This window comes from Poeciliopsis prolifica, unplaced genomic scaffold, assembly GCF_027474105.1.
Source record: "Poeciliopsis prolifica strain line A6 unplaced genomic scaffold, Auburn_PproV2 SCAFFOLD023, whole genome shotgun sequence".
Lineage (NCBI taxonomy): Eukaryota > Metazoa > Chordata > Actinopteri > Cyprinodontiformes > Poeciliidae > Poeciliopsis > Poeciliopsis prolifica.
In genome coordinates this window covers 6,023,019-6,040,542 of record NW_026562398.1, presented here as the reverse complement: position 1 = coordinate 6,040,542, position 17,524 = coordinate 6,023,019, and the positions used below count along the sequence as shown (strand labels likewise).

General features: G+C 36.7%; 1 protein-coding gene across 7 annotated transcripts in view; it reads right to left on the bottom strand.

Annotated features, from left to right (window-relative positions):
* camta1a (calmodulin binding transcription activator 1a) overlaps positions 1 to 17,524 on the bottom strand; it is a 366,205-nt gene that overhangs the window by 331,882 nt on the left and 16,799 nt on the right. The gene's annotated exons all lie outside the window — the stretch shown is intronic.

The window sequence follows — 17,524 nt, the reverse complement described above, 5'->3', positions numbered from 1 at the left end:
CAGGAGAGGAAAGAAATAGGAAGAAACAAAAGACAGCGATGTGAGAAGTTAGAAAAACAAAAAGCACAGGACAGGTACCTGAAAAAAAGTAACAGATTAAACTGGCCGTTTCCATTTAATTTAAAAGTCAGCCTTCAGAGTTTTGATGTGGGATTGTTTGAGAAATTGAAGTTCTTCTCGTCTTACAGAAAGACATGTCTATTGCTATGTCAGCAGTTTCTATTAAATGAATGACTGAAAGTCTAGCTTTCACTATTACTCATATCGAAACAAGTTCAAGACTCCTGAAAACTGTGAAACACAAAAAGAGAAAATAAGGTTGCTTGCATGTTATTCAAATTATTTCAAAACTAAGAATCTAACATCCTCTTCCTGACTTGATCTGGGTGAAAATCTATAGTCTGCTCTTGTAAATTAGAGCAGTTTTCTTCTGCCAATAATAGTAGTTTGTGCTGTTGTGTCGGTTCAGAAAGCTGTATCCTGAGGCACTGATAGAACAGTTAACAACTGTGCATGACATAAATTATTGTACAGTTTAGAAAATCAGTGAAGTATAAGACATTCCACTAAATATGATTGTGTCCTTGCCTTCAAGCAAAGTTGTTTGTGTGTGCTTTCTGAAAGCTAGAAGATTGATTCTGTTTTCCAACCTACAAATGTGCAGGTGTTTTATTAGCTGTACACTCTGTGAGACAGAGTCAAACCACAAAGAAATGCTGTTCCTGACCTCCCAGTTTGACCTTTTCAATATTTTGTAGTGTAGCAAGGAGAAATGAAAAGTTCCACTCCACTTTCCCGGTTTAATACAGTGAGTAAAGGTCTATTCCTGCATTTTCTTTACTCTGTGTGGAACACATCAATCTAACTTGGTGGACCGAACTTGTTTGGATGCCACTGACTGAGTACCATCGCAGATTAAAACCTAAATTATTAAGCCACCAAGTCCAGTTGATAAATGTTGTGCTGTAGCTCAATACATTACAGCCATGTGTGGACCAACCCTTCCGTAGGATTTATTATGCATCGGCAGAGATAAAGGCCATTGATCGTCTCCAACAAGGTCACAATAAGGTCTCTTTTCCAAATGAAAAGGTCTATCTCCTGTCGCAAAAAAAACAAACAGAAAAACAGAAAAACAAAAAACTTTAGACTCATTTGGTGATTCTGTGCAATAAGTTTAATCAAATTTGTTGGAAGTAACTATAAACTGTCTCACGTCTACCATGCATTCAGAGCGATAACGGGCTGTATTTGTATGAAGGGATATCTCACTTTTACATTATTCATAGAGCTGTGGAAAATGCAATGGCAGTGCTAATATAATATTGACCTAACCCCAACACTACATGAATGGCAATAGAGGCACGCCTTAAAACACACACACACATGCACACACACATCTGCAGAAAGTCTTACTGGAACGTCTCTCTTCCAGTTATAATCAATTCTCAAAATATGGATGATAACTGGAAAGTCAGTAGACAGGAAACGTATCTTAAGGGTAAATCTTTATTTTAAAAAGTATTTTATGGGGCATTGGGTGGCTCAGAGCGTAGAACACGCGCACCATGTGCAGAGACTATATTCCTTGATGCTGCTGTCCAGAGTTCCTTTCCCAGTATATGGCCATTTGCTGCATTTTCTCCTCTCTATCTGCAACAAAAAAGTATTTTATATTGTATTTATGAATACAAATTTGGAGTGTACCTGTATTTAGCTTTGCCAAGTTGATACTTTTTATAATTCTCATTTTCTATGATTTGCAGCCCAACATGAGCCAGACCTGAAAGAGAATTTCTCTGAACAGCCATTCTTACATTCTGGCACAGATTCTCAATTGATATTTTTAGGGGTAGCGGAGTAAAGGTAGCTGAATACAAATGCTCAACGAGCAACATAATTATGCATTAATTTGCTGTGGCCCATCACATAAAATCCCAGTAAAATACTTCAAAGTCTGTCACTCTGAAGAAACAAAATGTGATTTTTCTTGTAACAAGTGTTTTAGAAGGCACAGCTGACTTTTCCACATTACTAATAAAAAATAATTTGTATGCCATCTTGCTGTGCATCACACATCATTGCCAACAAATGGCACAACCTAAGAGTTAATGCATGAAATGCACATAGTCAAGAGCGTGCCCTATTGAGAAAGTGCATAAGGGAAACAAGCATTCATGCCTCAGGTCCAGGGGAGATTTCTAAGCATTTTCATTGTTAGATACCATCAAAGCACATTTACTCCTTTCTACTTATAGTATATAAACATGACTTTGAAAAATACCCTGCAGTGGGAGAACAGCAGAGCCACTGAGGGTCCATGTTGCCTCATCAACAGAGATTTCAAAAGGCAGTGCAGAATTTCAATGGTGCGTCAAGGTTCTGCTAAAGGACAGGCTAAGGGAATGGGGAAAAAGGGAGTGGAGGAGGACAGGACAGGTTGTTAAGAACTCTAGCAATACTCAACACATCAATGTTAAAGTTGAACCCGGACTGCAGATGCTAACCTAAAACTATGACATAGGTACATGAAGCTCCAACAGTTCTGATCAAAAAAACATAATAAAAAATAAGAAAAAGTCAAATACTCAACAGATAAAAGAAAAAAACTCAGACTTTTGTCACTGTTTGAAGAAAGTACTAACAACCTCTGTTAAGTGTGAGAGAGTCAGAGTGCTGTGGTAGACATTTTAGCTATCTGTAATGTACATTCACTCCAAAACGTTTCAGGTTCAGTGCTTTACAAGCTCTGACATACAAGGGATTAAATAAGCTGGGTATCTGAAAATACAGCGCTAGAAATGTTGGAAGTAAAAATCCTATCTGTGTACTTTGTTTAATTAAAAACTTGTTCACATCATTCATAAGTTTTGTGTCATCCTTGTAGTGTTTTTTTCTCTCTCAGATATTTTTCAAAGCAACAGAATCCTTATTCTGTAGTGAAGTATGACAAAGTTACTTCTGAATATTGCTCACATGCACCTCCCCTGCAGTGACTCCATCAACTTTGCCTGGCAGAGATAGTTTTCAAATAAGTTGTGCAGATCTGTTGTGGAAGGCAGAATTATGCATAAATACAAAACAAAAACAAAGCGGAGAGCAGAGCAGAGCAGAGCGGAAAAAAAACAAAAAAATCATCTCATTTTATTCAATTTGGACAGAATTTGAGAGGGAGAGAGTGAATGCTGCAAGGAAGCTAAGCTGCTTTGTGGCATTCAGGTGCCTAAAGCACAACAGAGCAAAAGCACAAAGTAGATTGAGTCACGCCCGTCCTATGTGTGACTTTTAAAAGAAAAGATAATTGGAAACAATACAGGTTGAATTTTCTAACAAGGGCTTCAGAAGAGAAGCCCAGTGAGAGCCCCCTCGTTTCAACCTTTCCTGGGCTAAAAAGGGTTTTTAAGAACTTGTTCAGTCCTGATTTCTGGGGCCTGTGGGATGGATCATTACGTCCTTGTCGGCTTTATTTTTTCAAATTCAAATTATTTTTATTGATGTGTAAACATCTTAAAGAGGACATGGACTTCACGTGAACAAAGGGCTCAAGGACTTCCAGCTTCTCTGAATCCATCTGGACCTTTGATAAGAAAAACCTATGAACTTACAAGGGAATAACCTTTTATACTGAAAGACAAATATACTATCCAAAAGGTCAGTGTTACCTATGCAGGAGTTATGTTACAAAGTGAGATATATATACCCTTGAAAATGAGTATAAAAGTGGTTTTGCAGGACTGCAAATGGACCCATATATGCTTGAGGAAAACAATATTAATAATTCAAGAATGTTGGTATTTTCTTTTAACATATATCAGTTAAAAAGTAAAGCATATTTGATTTCCAAAGAGAAGGCATTTGACTCAGATTCTTAACAGATCTGCTAGTGAATTCTTATGTTACAAATCCCTATTGCTTTCAGATTAAAAAAAAAATGTTTGTAGAAGGGGAGAATATAACAGCCCACTCAGCCCACTGTGTGTGCCCATGTCTGAGCACAGACATGAGAGTCTGCCAAATACCCATGTCCCTTGTCTCTGAGTTTTAAAGATGTCTAACATATGCAGTCGAAGAGCTAAAAATACAAATTGTACATGGACAAATGTGTCTATTAAGAGCACATTTTCTGCAAAACGTGTCAAAACTGCACACCTCAGCTTAGCACCCTTCCTTGAGCAGTAAAAAAACTTTTAGACATTACTGTAAATGACTGATAAAAGCAAGAAAAGGATTGTATTTTATTGTTCATCCCTGTTGCTAAAAGCAAGGTCAACATTAGCCTCTGTTCCAGTTCTCTGACAGTGAGGTGGTTTATTTTGATGAACGCCTGATGTAGCTGGGATGTAGAGGCACAGCCATGCCTGGAGCTGTCCATCAGATAGAAAAGGGCATGATGGGCTAGGATCCAAACGGGCCCACAGAGAATCTCAGCCTGCTGTTGTTGCTGGCTCCTCATTCTCAAGGATCTTTAAAGATCAAAGAGCAACACACAACAGGAGAGACAGTAAGACGGAGATAGGGATACAGAAAGATAGACCAAAGAGGGTGAGTAAGGAAAGCAGGAAGGATGCCATGAATCAGAAGAACCCATGTGGCCCTCCACTGATTAGGCCTCCTACTGAGTCCAAAGAACAGTCAAAGGGATTTCCTGGAGAACGTCTGTGAAACATAAACTCTTGAGTCAGGGCAGCTTCCCTCCATCCGGAGCCAGATGAAGCATCTTCCGATTTCAGCTCCATCCGAACATGTTACAGTTTGTAGCGTGGAAACAATCTGCTTCTTTGATACTCTAAAAAAGATCCTCTTTCCTCTAAGGAATAGCTGAAGCTATGCTTTTACTCTGTGAACAAAAATAAAAAGAAACATGGTGTGCTTCTGTTGTTTAACCTCTGTGAAATACAAAATGGGACAAGCAATAGAGCTGAACAAATACGGAGCTTCATGGAGCATTACAGGAAAAAACTAAGAACATCTAAAAATGGACAACAAAAATACGGTTGAAAGGAAAAGGTTCGGAAAAACGAACTCAGCCGAGCAAAGGCACAAGTTTATTGGAGATCCCCACAAGGAGTTAGTCTTGATGGATGTGCTCAATCAGAAAAGAGTGTTGAGTCTAAAATGGATGTGGTCAGAAACTACAGGTGATGGATAAAACACCAGAAATATCACACCAACTTTTGAAGCAAGCATTACATTGTGAAATCAGTTTAGAAATTAAGTATATTTATTTAAAGTCATCTATCCAGGCTTCAGAAAACACTTAAATTATCCATATTGGAATGAAGAATTGAGGTTTAATCTTTTCTCTTCACTACTGCTAATAAAGTACACATTTTATTAAATTTTATTTATGATAGTTCCACATGAACATAATAAATCAAATTATCAAACATTATTTCATAAAAAGTTGATCCTGGCTTTCAATCAAAGTCTTCCCAATAAGTTAATAGTGTCCATTTTAATGTCTGTTACCTTTATGAATATATATCGACTGCTAGGTAGACAAAAAAAGGTTGGTAGATGGGTATGATTTCAAACCTTCTCCAAGACATATTATATGATGTTACATCTCAAACATTTGTAAAGTGATACATTATTTACAGCTGACAAACTCTAACCAATAATTAAAATCAAACAAAATAAAATTCATAAAAATAAATTACCAAATGTAAATAAACAAAAAATGTGTACTTTTTTGCTATGTTTAATATTTTGGAATGAGTTCAAACCCTGTCAGGTTCCACTGGAACAGATTCATTCCAATGCCAAACAAAAAAAAAAAGCTTTTTAACATTATAAATGATCTAGTTAAACACAAACCTGAATTAATCTCTGACCTTATTAAACTCTTGCATGAGTCTTCAGTGTCTTACCATCCGTTTCCTTTCTTTACATGGTTTTATATTCCTTTTTTGTGACAACGCAACATACTTAAATGTTAAGTATCATTTACAGTATTTACAGATCAGTTCAATTCAATAACAGCCAATTTTATTCAAGTATCAACCATGAGGGCAAAACAGACCCTAAGCATAAAACTATCCATACTCCACCAAGCTTGTTAGTTGGTCCTAAAGTTTCACCTCGACTCGTCCAATTATGCACGAGGAGGCTAGCATGAAGATTTGTGGACTATCACGACCTTAACCCTATTGAAAATCTGTGGACGATGCTTAAAAGTTAAGATTGTGCCAAGAAACAAGCAAGTTTAAATGAACTCTACCAGTTCTGCCAAAATGCATCACATTTTCATTACACCCGAAATAGAGCAACCGAAATGAGTCGTTAGAAGTTCAAAATTAATGCAGGTGCTAATAATCAGTGTTTGTAAACTCCTAACATAAACTGTAAATCGATTCCTAAAACCATTAATACTGTTTATGGCTGATAGGACTGTTGGAGGCGATCACAAATGTCAAAGGGTGATAGGAGGAGAAGATGCAGAACAGTACAAAGACAGGAGTAAATAGAAATGGACACATCAACTGTTTTCAATTCAGATTAAGAAAGTGCTTCTAGAGACATCAAGAAAAGATAATGCATTTAATCTGCATTTTACAACCATTTTTCACATATAGTTTGTTTTATTATAGAATACAGCAGACCTGATATCAAAAATAAAAATTTATGCAACATAAAATATTGGTAATTTTCTAATCTTGTTCAAGCCTTACAGTTTAGCATTAGTACAATAACCCAGCATCAACCATGTCTGTTACACAGAAAACACAATTTCTTTCCAGCTCACGTTTTTTCTAGATGTAGGCTTGTAAAATCAGATTGTTCAGATGTTATTCCCAAAACGTTACGTACACTCACTGAACAATAAAGCACCGGTCATGAACAATACTTTTGATCTGAAGCCATATGCATAATTCAGAGTGTAGTAATTTTATGCTTCAGTATTTTAGCAGAGACCCTCTTGTATGCAGCAATTTCCAGATGCATTTGTGACAGAACGTTAAACCACTTCTTTGTATTCCACAGGGTAAATATGACTAAATGCTAAAGCTGCTTTTAATTTTGTTGGCAGTCAGTCTCTATGCATCTTATTTGAGTGTTCCCTCTTTGTTTAAGTGTAATCTTTTTTTTGTCTTGGATGTACCTCCTCTTTGAGCAGACAAATACGTCAGAATTTTTTTTTTTTATTAAAATGTTTTCCTGTTCGATGTCATTTCTCCTTTGTGTAAAAAATGATTAGAATGCCGTTGCAGTTTGACCGTTCGCATTTACTTCAACTGCTTTTCTCCAGGTCACTTTGTCTTGACCTTTCGGTCTAAGAACAATAACCTCTTCTGCCATGCAAAAATCATCCAGTGGGAAAAAAAATCCACTCTTTTCACTCATTTTAAGATTAGACCATTTTTAATAAGTAATGAAAGTGACTGGTTTCTAACATTAAAATAGCTTACGTAGCTTAATCACGCCAGCAGAGGTTTCATGATGTTAATGTAATTGTCACTGCAGATATAACGCAATAATCTAGTAAGAGATATATGGATATGTTCTCCATCTAGTGACAACTTGAAATACAGGAAAGAAATCCAGAGACACCAGAAGGTGTTTTGTTTTTCACAAACAGATTTGGTATATTAACAAAACTCTACAGCATGTGGCTATGATTTACAAAGTTCAACGATTAGATAAATTCAAAAAGGTCTGATGGTACACAATATGGTAATACTGCCATTCAACTTTTCTTGCGCCTGACAGGCAAGTATTCATTCACGCAGACGTCTATATGGAACAATATAACACTTTATTGAAGCGTGGATGTGCACATCAAATGCAGAACTCATTTTCCTTTATCTTGTAAATAAAGTTAAACTCCATTACAAAAATGGTTCTGCAAAGAAAAATCCTGACCAAGCAATTCAGAGAGAAAGGAACCGATCTTTCCATCTATACCTGAATAGCTTTGCAGCTCAGTGAACACATGAGGGAAAAGGAAAAGAGACGGAAGATAAGAGAAAGGAGGGAAACTGGAGGAAGTGAGAGATGGGGAAGAAATCGAAGACACAAGCTGGGTTCAATTTAGAGGCTTCCCACAGGAGGTGGAGTGACCTGTATACGCTACAATAGAGGTCATGCAATTTTGAGTGGATACCCCGGTCTTCAGAGGATACTGAGGACCCCTGCCGCGATGTGCACATCCAGGGGAAAAAGAAAAAGGTCCTTGCAGCATGCAGAAGCCCCCCCGAATAACCTGACCGGTGGGTTCCCATTACAGCTGCCTCGCTACACCGTAGCCTCGCAATTGACACTTCACAGTACGCTACAACACTAGCAATCAGTAAAGCTATCAAGCTCACGGGACGCAACTATGAAGTCAGTCATCCATAGAAACTCTACAACATCCTTATTTTCCTGTCCTGTAGCCAAATGTATTGAAAAAATAACCAAGAAATGTATAATTTAGTAAACCGTAATTGGCTGGAAACAGTTTAATGCTCAGTTTAGAATAAGTCGACACAAAAATAAGTTAGCCTGGGTGTTTTTGAAAAGTTAGCAAAATGCAATAACTTTATTTTTGCTCAAGGAATACATATTGGCATTTCCCAATCAATTCCCAACAGAGTGGTTTAGCAGCAGGCTGAAAATATGAGAGATCTGGAAAAAAAAAACAAATAAAAACCTTAAACTTTGGCATAAAAATATAATTTGCAGATTCAGATCAAGTCCGACATAATTCAGATTTTCAGTACCTGTTCATGGACATACATAGAACCTTAAAAAAATGTTTAAAAATCCCCCAAAATTATGGCTAACAAATAAACAGAAGGATGGACAAACATGACCTTTAATTTCTGCTGATTGCCCCAGAGAAGTTAATGAATGCTTCTGTAAACATTTGCAAATGGTGGGAGTTATTTTAATTACTCTCCTCAGAGAAAGTCGTGTATGGCAAGGAGCTCAAATGAAGATAAACATTTAATCAAGCATGACCTTGCATTCGATTAGGTGAATGTCCATGAAAATAACACTGTCAGTTTAGGTTCTGCAGCATAATGACCAAAATGCAACAGAATAGGCAATAAAATGTCAAATATCAGCTTATTTGGGAGCTGGGTTTTTCTAATACAAAGCCATTCTAATCCATTAAAGAAAGCTTTCATCAATCCAGAGTTTTAATGAGGTCAGGATACTCTAAAGGGGATGCCCCAGCTTCTGCACTAAAACTGTCAAACCAAATGCCAAAAATACACCACAACATCTGGTTTGTTTCATTGTTAAAGACTGAGCTACAATTCAATACAGTGTTGTAAACAACTGAAGAAATGATCTATTGAATTCTTTAAAAGAGAATACAAAATATAATTGGGTGTACGGTTTTTGTTTTATTTTGTAGGAAAATCACTTCAACATTTTAATTTAACTGATATATTTCCCATTAGCTAAGAAGGTAATACTTGAATTTAAGCTGTAAGCACCAGTTTCATCAACAACATGTTAGTATTCACTAACATGTTGAACTTTTTATATGTTTGTATCTTTACATAAGTTGGAAATTGATTGGGAAATTCCAATATTTTTGCAACTTTACATGTATTTTATGCAAAGCAGTACATAATGTTTTTGAACATGTGTTTTCTGAATAAAAAAATGTAAGCTGTTGCACTTCTCTTCCCTTAGGAAGAAAAGCATGTTTGTTTTGCAGGAATAACAGCTGCAAGTGTTTTTGGGAATGCTGCTGCAAGTTTTAAATCCATGCCCTTTGCATTTTGCACAATAGATTAACTTAATGGAAAGTGTCTGTGCACATCCCTTCCCAAGTCTTGCAAAAGATTATCCACTGGAGTTTGATAAGTGATTATGTTTTGGCCTAACTCTAAACCGTAGATGTCCAGCTCTAGTCCTCAAGGGGAGCAGTCCTGTCAGTTTCACAAGTGTCTCTTCTCCAACACAGCTAATTTCAATGGTCAAACAACTCAGCTCTGATGATGCATGCTAATGAGCGACCAATTTGATTCAAATATGTATGTTGAAACAGTGAAAGAACTTTCTTTCACAGGTTCAATGACCTCTTACCCGTCTTTAAAAATCTAATTTGAGGAGTATGACTAATAGTTTCCTCAACTGATTTTATGGATAAATGGACTCTATTTACCAGTAAGGTGATTTCAGGAGGTAAAAGATTGCACCCGTTTCAATTGTTTCATTTTCATGTAAAAAAAAATGTTTTCCTTTCATGTTTATGTGCAACTTTGAGTCATTCTCTGAAAGAAAGTCCAAATATAAATTTAAATCTGAGGATCTAATTTGACAAAATGTGAAGAGATTCTAGGAATGTGGATATTTTTTCAAGACACTGTATCAATTAATTTCCTTCTACAATTAAAAATATGGCACAGATGGAAGAGAGTGCATCACAAAGGGTTTATATTTGCAAAGACTGCAAAGGCATGAGACATCTGACAGTAAAATATGACTGGAACATGAAAACCAAAATGTGCTCGCTGTTTTTAGTTTGTTTTTTGTTTTGTTTTTGCTTATCTTTTGCTTTGGCTGTTATAGCTGATCCACAGCCCACAAAGATATAAACAAATCCAAAGTATGCATGTAGGTTTAGAAAATAATTATAAAATCTCACTGGGTTGTCGCAGTATAATTTTCCAACAGACTAGAGATACTAATTAAGTAGAATTTTCCTTCAGATAAGAATTGCCCCTTTGCTAACAGGGAATGAGATCCATAACGCATATGTAAGATGAAGAGCTTTTGTAGTCGTATCTTTTTCATTTAAAATTAAAATGTAAAAAAAATAAATAAATAAATTAAAAGAAGACATTTCTTTATCCAAGGAACAGATGCATTTAAGTGAAAATGATAAGATATTCTCCTGACTGGTTGTATTCATAGAAATGATGGATGCGTAAAATGAAAACAGCAGGGCCTAAGATAGCAAAGTGGCGTGGAGGCGGTTAACAGAAATTATGTTTCAGTCAAAGATAAGGAGTGAATGATTGCACTGCACTGAATCCAGTTGTATTTGTCATTATTGCACCTTCCTTCTTACAGTGATAACTGTGGATCTATCTGATAACAGCCTTAATTTCATTTGTTGTGGTTTTTGATCACTGCCACCCCCGCTTGTTCCACCCGCTGCCCGGTGAGTCCGCAGAGTGTTTCTACTGGCTCTCCTGCTCTGTCCTGAGCGGTGGCATATTGCATGTAGGCACCACGCGGTGCTGCTGCTGGCATCGACATGAGGCACAGAGGATTATTCCTGACGACAAGGGCATTAAATGTGTAGCAGGCCGGTGGAGGTCTGAGCTGATGCTCTCTTGTCTGTTTTGGTTCAGCACCAGTTCAGAAGCAGTTCCCTCTGAGCTGAGAGGAGGCTCACAGTACTCAGAGCATTGTGGCGTTTATTAAAGGCTGAGGGTGTCACACCAGCTTAGACCCAGTGTCCTCCTTCGACCAAGTCTTCATGCTGTACTAGTCCACCTCCGCTTCTAAAACGGAGTGCTTTGCAAGGCAGTCACTTCTCCACAACTGAGGAGTTTTCTGTTTGTCCCACTTAAGACTCTTGTTAAAAGCTTAGAAGTTTACATAAACCCAATTGATCGCATCCAGCATACAACATTCAAAACATAAATACTGTGATTGAGACTCTGCACTGAAAAGAGCTGGATAGAGAAACTGGACAGTAAAACCACTAAAAGTGCCTTTGAGGAGCATTCATATCCCTTAAACGTTTTACAATTTGCCGTTTTACAACCATATTCTGCACATAATTGTAAAGTGCATATAAAGAGATATTTGTTTTAAAAAGATTGTAGTAAAAAAAAAATCTAGAGAGTCTGATATTAACTGTATTCAGTCACTGTGAGTCGTAAACTACACAGAAAAAAGTGCAGTTACACCTCCAGTTAATTTGGGGGTATTCCCCCCCCCATTCTTTTTTTTTATATAGCTCAAGCTCAGTTGATTTAAATGGGTATTGTCTAGAATCTTCAGTTTGCAAGTTTTGTTGCATATTCTGAGTGTGATCTTAGTATGGAAGCCCTTTAAACACTTAATATGCTTTGATTTTAATTATTTCTTTGTAGCTCTGCTTGAACATATAAGATAACTTTCCTGCAGAAAATGTAAACATCTGGTCTCATCTGACCAGCACATCTTTTTGATCACGAATGTTGTGTAGGTTTTATTTTGAAAATTAAATTTTTTCTTGTGTGAAACCTATAGAAGCAAGATACCTAAACCTGCTTTAGTCTTCAATACAATCTAATCATTGACTTAACCGATGTTTATTACTAGGTGACTTCTGCAAGCATTTGATTTAACAGGATTTTACTTAGAGGTAACGGTGAACACAAATGCACTTAACATTTTTTTCAGATTTTTATTTGCAAACTTATTTTAGGCAGGATCTATTAGTTTCATTCCCCTTCACAACAGTTTTGTTTAGGCTGAAATTAGTAAAACAACAAAATGAGTTAAAGTTCTAGGAGTATGATTACTTTTAAGCACTGAAGATGAAAAGAATTATTCTACACAAAACAAAATGACCACATTTAGCTACACCATCTTTAAACACTATAAATAGTTTGAGCCATATGAATCCGAAGTGAATCATATAGATAAACCTAAATGCAGTTGTAGGTGAAATTGTAATTCTTGACAGCAACTCCAGTCCTGCATTCCAGCCCGACCAAACATCGAGCCGACTGTTTGATCCTGAGAGGGATATAGGCCTAAAGCCTTTCCTGTGTGAGATGTCCTCCTCTAAAAAGATTCTAATCTCGGCCCAAACGTCTGGCAAAATAGAGGTTGTTGTGCTGGAGCGCCAAACAGACAGTTGGCTTCAGACCTGAGGGGAATGCTGTGAATGTTCGTTTGTATGTGTTTCACCTGAGAGGCATGATGACATCGACGGCTGAAAGAGCGGTTACAACCAACAAGGTAAATACAGACTCTCTGAAAGAAATTCTGTTCGCTATGGCGACTTACTCACTATAAGCCCTGCTACCACCTTGTCACACATCGACAGATGAGAGATCACAGAAATTTCCCTGGTAATTGCAACGGGACTGAAAAAAGATGCTTCAAACAAAGCAGTTATGTTTTGTTTCTTTCAGTGGAAGCTTGTTTGTGTTAATAACTGTCAGGTAATTCTGTCCCTCTGATAATTCGAAGGCTTCCCGCATATCCCTACCTTGCATGCTTCTCATGACTCACTGACGAGATGCCATTCAACCTCTCCCCTGAATTTTGATTCGATTGGTTTATTTAATTTTCTAGTAAATGCTGAAAATGTATTCCTGAGCACCTCCTTCAAATCAAACCACACAGAGGAGTCATGAGGTGGGTGGAAATGAATAGCTCTGTTTCAGCTTTACTTCAGGTCACCAATAACACCACAACCCCAGACTCAGTCACCTTCAAAAAGTACTGTGCAAGTGTTATAAAAAAACAGAACAACTCCAAAACTGAACATGAAGCGACTGCAGGGAAAAGTGGACAGCGGTACAGAGAGACAATAAATGTTTTATGAATATTCCTTCATACAACTTTTAAGCAGTTTTTCTCTCAAGTCAGGAATTCTTTATTGGAGGTTCGCCAGTGCTATAAATGAACTCCAACTAAAAATAATCCAGCAACACGGGAAATTAGGGATGTCCTGATCCAATCCCAAACTATTTTTAATTGATAGTTATCAGAGTTCCTGACTAAATTAAACTTCTGATGCTTACTGTTTGTAATTTAACCTTGGCTAACCAGAGTTAGTCAGCATGTAATACAACAAATCACAGCTTGTTTTGTGTGAACAGTTTCTGAAACAGTAGTTTAAATGATGGACGATTAATTTGTCTTCACCTAACAAAGCATGTTTTCCTTAAAAATGTAAGCATTACACAGCCATTTTCAAGATGTGTAAGTATAAACATGCGAGCCAAACGCCTTTCTCTGTAGACGAGTCATTTTCTGTTAAACTCTGAATATGTCGATCCAGAACTGTAATTTTCCTTTCAGGGGGTTATTCTTATGTGGATTTGGATGTTTGCTTAGAGTAACTGTGATGGTAAAAACTAAAATCAATCTTTATCTTCGGCTTTCTAGCATACACATCCAGGTTTGGGTTAAAATGCCTCTGGTGCAAAATAAAGATGTTTGGAACCTCCTCACGCACATGATCTGTAAGACTGAAGCCAGGACTGGTTGTTGTCTTTGGAAGAAAATGCTTCTCAGAAACTCACTGTTTGGCCAAAACATAAAAAGAATACAGGGGACTGTTGCCACATGCAGAACATAATGAGTCCTTTTTGGAAATCGGTGTAGTTCTTTCAGCATTTCTGTCCTTTCAGACCAGATTCATGTAATTTCAATATGTTTTTACACTTGTTTCCTTTTATTTTCTCCAGACACTGATCACTCTAACTGTGCTATTATTTAGAATTTTTTTCTGTGAACATTTTATATTCTCTTCTTCTGGCTGTTTTCTGAACTGGGGATTTAACTAAGTGATGTAAATGTGTAGAAGTTTGAAAAATCCAACTGGGATAGTTAAATTTTATTTCAAGTAAATCGCATTCGACAAAATTTATGGTAGAACTATACCCAAGATCTACTATGGGTTTAGTACGCAAAGGTGTGCAGTGATTTGCAGATGTAAAAAGTCTTTGTTATGTCTCGGACATGTCGGATTGGGGATTTTTATTCTCAAGAACCACAACTACAACATCCCTTACCTCACTCACAATTAAAGCCTTGGAAGTTTTTTTTTTTTTTATTTCAACTTTACCCCCTCTGTCTGTATGAGAAGAGCAGAGCAAGACAATGAGAAAACAAGAGAAGAAACATTTTTGAATACAAATATATCTGTTTTTTTGTTTGTGAAACAGAGCCAGACAAACCTCTGAAAGTCGCTCACTTGGAGTCGTCGTCTTCGCTGATTTTGCTTAAATGTTTGCAGCAACAACTATTATTATGACGACATGCTCTTTGAAAATGTATCTCTTTCGTCTCATCTCCCTCAAAGTTATGGTTTTGTCTCAGTCTTGCTCATGGTCTTGATATTTATTAACAGAGTTATTGCAGCTTCTTTCTTCAGATTTATTTTTGAAAAAAAAATGCTTATTGGACAAAAAACAACAACTGAACCAGCTGGGTTACTTTAAAAAGATTATTTTCACCAGTTGGGATTTTAGACTGACCTTGACCTCATTGTATAATAACCAGGATCAAATTGAATCGAATTTGAATCTATGTGATTGATTTGTGATCGTTTGAGCTGATCACACATTTCTGTATTTTAGTAGAAATTGTCTTGTAAAGTTTGAGATGACAGTGAATTGGACCTGCATACAATAATGCACTCCACTCAGGTTTCTCAAATATCAAAAGGGGGAAATTAGTGCATTAAGCCTGCTGAGCGGGTGCCAGAAATATGCACAAAATTGATGAGGTGTCACTTTCAGTAAGAGTCACACAATTGCACCGACAAGAGCCTCTCTGATCCCTCCCCTCCTGCCTGTCTGCCACCACCGAGGCACAAACACTGAGATCTGCGTGGTCTGCACAAAAAAGAAATGTCCTTGGTTTTAGGAAAGGTTACCTCGCTCTCCTCGGCCTTGGCAAACATTATTGGCATGCATAACGAGACACCAAGAAAGCCGCCTATTTCGGTCATTTTTACTGCGTTCCCTCGTCAGCAGGCCAAACGAACAATCTGCAGCCCAGCCACCAAAACAGAGAGATGATTTTATTTGGTAACAGACGACAGCCCATGCTAACAACTGTGGCCGACAGCCTTCCCCAGCAAATGCTTAGACTTACATTTTGAGATCAATTTCAAAACCGTGTTAATTAATTTAGACTGCTGGCAGCACAATGCAGGTCAAACAGGGCAAACAAGTTACAACATCAGCCAATTAGAAACACACAAGCGTTTTACATTTTCTTCATAACTAGGGCAGGTCTAGTGTGAGCCCAGACATGACAGATGGAAACTTACAGAGGATGGAGACCGCGAGTGATGTAAATTATACAGAGCTAGGCAAACTCCCTTCTGTGGTAATGAGGACTCTAATTTTGTTTTCTTTACAACAGAAAAGTTCATATTTTAAATTATTTTGTAAATATAAGGACAACAGAAAATCAATGTGGAACAAATACTTACTCACTGTAACTGACAGACCATCTTTTTGAATATCCTGTTTCACAACACAACCCTATCTGGTGCCTTATTATCTGGTTGTTTTTCAGTCAATTAACTTTCATCACCACAGATGACTGTATTTATATGGCTGCAATTTGTTAATCCCCAAAGCACGGATGGTTGATTTTTGCGCATCGGCCTTAAGATTTGTCATCGAGTGTATTTAGGTCTAATTACTACCAGTTTTTCTCTGAAAAGAAGAACAAGATTTTCATCCATCAATAGTGAAAATGAAAGCAATAAATTCATCAACCTATCCCCCGAGAAGGAGAGCAGGCTGACAAATGAGTGCTGAGGCAAATGAAGCAACACAAGTCCCTGTTTGGGAATTACAGTATAACATGTTTAAGACTTATGTCAACTTTCTTCTAGAATCCAAGAGCATAATTCATCATAAAAACTGTTAGAAACTATTCCCTATGTCTTAACATATTTTGCTTTGTATGCCAAGCATTCACAGCACTGTTAAAAAGGCAATTTCTTGTGATGTAGCGAAAAATAAGGCTAAGCTAAATCCTTTCTAAACCTTTTTGCACATGTGACATTTATCTTTTAACTGAAAAATGAACAAATCTGTTAGAATGAAAAAGAGGTTGCATAAAAGTGCCCACATTTGAACTAATACTCTATTAAAGTATCTTTGATTTAATTTCGTCATTCATTCTTACTTGTTAGGAGTGAAATCAGCATGTCATATTTTTACTTGAAAGTCTCCGATAGTAAGGATATATTTTGTCCAAAATCTTCCGCTGATCCTGCAGATTAAGTTCTAGACACAATTTTTATTAACACCAGTTTATATTGTCAGTTTAATTCCTGATCACATAGACACACAAGACGTTTTGAAATTATATAACCTTTTTTAAAATGACAAATATGACAATCTAAAAAATATGACTTTCAGCTCAGCTCAGCTGATTCCAGCTTATTTTCTATAATAACAAATATTATCCACTTTCTTACACAGAACAGTTTTGAATTTAAAAAGAAATAAAGGTATTTGAAGAGTACCCTCATTTATGAATAAAAGCATTTGTGCCTAATCTTGCTTCAAAAAGCATAAAAGTGCATGATGTTAGTTATGCACTTTTACAGTTCCTAGATTGTAAATGATTGTTAACTTGTTCGAATCTTAATTAATCAAGTAATGTTTGTGGATGTGCATTTTTTTTACAAGACACAAATTTCTCGGTGTAAAATGCTGAATTGTTTTTTGTTTTTCTCTTCAAGCTGAATAAAATTAGTTTGAACTGTCTTAAGTTAATTAACTTTCACCTGACAAAAGATAAACATTTTGATCAATATTTTATACCAAATGGTGCTTCCTTAAAGAACAAGATCCTGAAGAGTGAATTATAAAAT